Source organism: Echinops telfairi, unplaced genomic scaffold, assembly GCF_000313985.2.
Source record: "Echinops telfairi isolate 266 unplaced genomic scaffold, ASM31398v2 ScPeMD7_21;HRSCAF=78, whole genome shotgun sequence".
Lineage (NCBI taxonomy): Eukaryota > Metazoa > Chordata > Mammalia > Afrosoricida > Tenrecidae > Echinops > Echinops telfairi.
Genome location: NW_022103918.1, coordinates 109,631 through 113,995, shown reverse-complemented (window position 1 = coordinate 113,995; position 4,365 = coordinate 109,631).

The following is a 4,365-nucleotide window of genomic DNA, read 5'->3' as shown; positions in this document are numbered from 1 at the left end:
AACTGGAAACACAGGGAATCCAGGGTGGATGATCCCTTCAGGACCAGTGGTGAGAATGGTGATACTGGGAGGTCTGAGGGAGTGTGGGATGGAAAGGGGGAACCGATTATAAGGATCTACATATAACCTCCTTCCTGGGGGACGGAAAACAGAAAAGTGGGTGAAAGGAGATGTCGGACAGTGCAAGATATGACAAAACAATAATGTCAAAATTATCAAAGGTTCATGAGGGAGCAGGGAGCGGGAAGGGAGGGGAAAAATGAGGAACTGATGTGAGGTGCTTAAATGGAGAGCAAATGTTTTGAGAATGATGAGGGCAATGAATGTACAAATTTGCTTTACACAATTGATGTATGTATGGATTGTGATAAGAGTTTTATGAACCCCTAATAAAATGATTTTTTTAAAAAGAACACTTTGTTCTAACAACCTGGCATTCTGTGATCCTCACCCTCCCGACACTATCGCAGAAGACAAAATGAGTGCATAAGGAAATGTAGTGAAGAAAGCTGATGGTTCCCGGCTATCAAAAGATATAGCATCTGCGGTCTTAAAGGCTTTAAGTTAAACAAGCAGCCATGTAGCAGAGAAGCAACAAAGCCCACATGGAAGAAGCACAATCATGAGGTGTCGACAGAATCAGGTAACAGGCACCAGAAGACCCTACAAAACAAAACCCAAAATTTATTGTTGAGAACGAGGAGGCTCAGAGCATAGACCCCAAACCCATCTGTAGACAACACAGGACATCCCGTCACAGAAAGGTCACAGGAAGGGATGAGTCAACCAGGGTGCAGTATAGCACTGATGAAACATACAATATCCCTCTGGTTCTTTGAGGCTTCCTTACCCCTCACTATCATTAACCCAGTCCTGCCTTTCACTTCAGGTTAAACAGGAGCATGTAAACAGGTACAGATAAGAGCTCATGACAAATGGAATCCAGGTCAGATAAACCCCTTAGGAACAGAAATCGGAGTAGCATACCAGGAGGGTAGGGGAAAGGGGAGGGGAGGAGGAGAGGAAGAACTGAGTGCAGTGATGGATGCAAGAGTTGTAAGAGCCCCTGATAAAATGATTAAAAAAAAAAAAAAAGAGTTACAGTCCCTGAAACTGAAAGCGGCTGTTCTACCCTGTCCTTTGGTGTTGCTATGAGTTGGCAGCATCAACACGATGGCAGTGAGTTTGTTTCTGGTTTGGGTTTTTTGTTTTTGTGGCTGTAGCTAAATCGAGGCATACCTTTCTATAAACTGCTTGGTGAACTCCCCATCTGTCGTCTCATTCTGGCGGATGGACGGGCATGGCTTCTCATATTTCCCTGCAAGCTTCCACTTGCCCACTCACTGTAGGTTTCAGGAGGGCTGCTTAGTAACTGTTTCTCCAATGCTGCCTTCCACACTGCTTCTTCCTCAGCTCTCCCCACATCTGTCTAAACTCTAAATCCTATAATGAATCCCTTATTTTGTAAACACTCTTGGTGACTCTAGTCCCTGACCAAACCGTCATCAATACATTAGGTTTCGTGACTTTCCCCACCTGAATCACATTTCCCGTTCAATCTATCTCCACATCATGGAAAGGAGGCACTATTATTCTCTTCACTTTGCAAATGTGTAAACAGATGTAAAACATCTATTTCTAGAACTCAAACTCTGATCTTTAATCCTCTTTACTTTACTGTTTACGTGATGAAAGTCAACTACGTAACCATGTCAGACAACCATATTATGAGTTGAAATAGTAAAAATTGCTAACTTATCACTTTGTTGTTTTGTTCATTTGTACCATTGACTCAATTCCTAGGGCTAAGTTAATACCTTTGTTACCAACGTGCCCTTGCTCTATGTCCCTGAGAGACAAAGACAGACTGGATGAAAGTGAATAGGGAAAGCTTTATTTTGGTTGAACAAGCAAGGAGCAAGCTGGTACTAAAGTGATAAAGTCAAGTTCCTAAAAAAAATTTAAAATGGGGATTTACTGTTTTTATCCATGTACACCAGGAAGTAAATTAAAGGGATTATGAATATGTAACAGACTGCACAGAAACTGACATGAATATGCATCAGGGCAGTGTGATGAGTCATGACAGGATGTGGCTTATCCGACCCCTGGATGTCAAATGTCTTACAAGTTGTTCTGGTGATGACTTTCTGGTCCTTTTTGGTTCCTTGACCAAAGTACTTTGGTTCTGAGGTGACCTGAAGGTTATGACTGTCCTTTCTGCTCACATCTGGCAGGCCAGGTATGGTCCTAACCTCCACTTGCTTGCTGGGAGGGGATACTTTCCCAGGAGGAGAGGGGGCTCAAGGCAGACAGGTTACCAGAAAGGAAAGTTACAAGTTAATTATGGGCAATATAAGGTATACTCCATTATCCTGGGACAACATATAATTTCCTAAGGATATGTTCCTTGGACCAGGTATGGAATTTACAACATTACCCAGGCTAAGCAGGTTGGGGAGTGGTCTGACCTTAAAAAGGAATTGGTTTTGCTAGCAGTTCATTCCTAGGTCTCCATGGTCTTCATAAATTAAACCCTTATCAGGAAGGTCCAGTCAAGGAAAGGGCTGGGACCCACTTTTTGTTGTTGTTAAATGTTCAAAAGCTGAGGATACATTAAAACCACACTCTTGGCATATTGCCTAGTGCAGCAGAGACTTAAAACTACATTGCATTACACAACTCATTTTAAAAGTGATTTAACCATGCCGAAAAAAGAGAAAATGTTCTAAAATTGATCGTGGTAATGGTTGTACAATTCTTGATATGGTTGAACTATTAAATTGTATGATATAATGATTTTGTGCCAATAAAACTGGAAACAAAAACAAACACCCCACCACCACCCCCACCCCACCCCCCGCCGACATCGTCAAAATTCTGAAAGAACAAGTCAGAGTCTGATGCTGGGGTGTAAATTAAAATAAAATCTATAAAACAGTCCTGGGGGTTATTATGCACACACACAAGGAAGAATGCAATAGAGTAGACAATCAGAAAAGCTGCCATAAATTACTTTTCAATAGTTGTACCTCAGTCTCAGTACTTTGAGGAGCTTGAGGTCTCCTTTTCTGAGCTCATCTGGAAGACACTGTCAGATCCATTCCTCGAACACACATTTTTTGTTTGGTTGTTTCACGCTGGCACCTCGGTAATGATTTTGGTCTCTCACCTTGGACTAGGAGGGCTACGGTATAGTGGTTCCTCAATGTGGTGCTTAAAACCTTTAGCTGCTTCTTGGGAGAAAAACCTGGCTTTCTATTCCTGTAAAGAGATTTTTTCTTTTTCCTGTCTTTCTCTCATGGAGAGGCTGGTGGTTTCAAACTGCTGACCTTGTAGTTAGCAGCCCAACTAAACCCCGACACCACCAGGGATCCTAAAGAGTTAGTCTCAGAAACCCACAGGAGGCATTTCTCCTATAGGCTCGCTATGAGTAGGAAGCAATTCAGTGGCAGTGAGTTTGGTCTGGTTGAAATACCTAGAGTGGTTTTTGTTTGCTTGACTGGGTTCTGGATGATGTAGATTCTCTCATGGTGAAATCCAATTAGCATTCTACCAAGAATGAAATGCATCCATTTTTGTTCTATTTGGAATATAAAGAGACACGTTTTATCTGTTTGAGGAGATATTTGTTTATTCTATTTGAAAAGCTACTTGCCTTATAGGAAAAACCTCAGGCCCTATTGTTTGGATCATTCATTCTCTCGTAGATAAGCAAATACATTCCATTAAAGGGCTCTGTGACCTTGGGCTACTGTTGCTTTTGTTAGGTGGTAACTAGCAACCTTATGTAAGGAAGGACACATGTCCCTGTCCTGTGCTATCTTCACAATTGTTATGGTTGAGCCACTGCTGCAGACACTGTGGAAATGCATTTCTGGGGACGCCTTCTTCTTTGCTGTCCTTCTATGCCACTAATCAGGAGGTCCTTTTCCAAGGATTGGTCTGACCTGATAACATGTCCAAAGTACATGAGTTAAGTCTTGCTCTCTTGCTTCCGAAGAGCATTCTGGCAGTACTTCTTCCAAGACAAGATTTATTCATTCTTTTGGCAGTGCATAGTACTTCTAATATTCTTCCCCAGCACCATAGTTCAAGCACATCCATTTTTCTTCAATCTTCTTTATTCAAAGTTCAAATTTCATATGCATATGGGGACTATTTTTTTCTTAAAATAAAAATATAAAGTATAAATAACCCAAAACCCACACTCAGTGCCTTCGAGTTAACGCTGACTTATAGTGACCCACTGTGGGTCTCTGAGACTGTAACTGTTTTATTTATTTATTTATTTATTTATATTTATTTATTTTTTTCCAGGTCAATTCTTTTTATTTCTATTTATTTATTTATTTATTTGTTTGG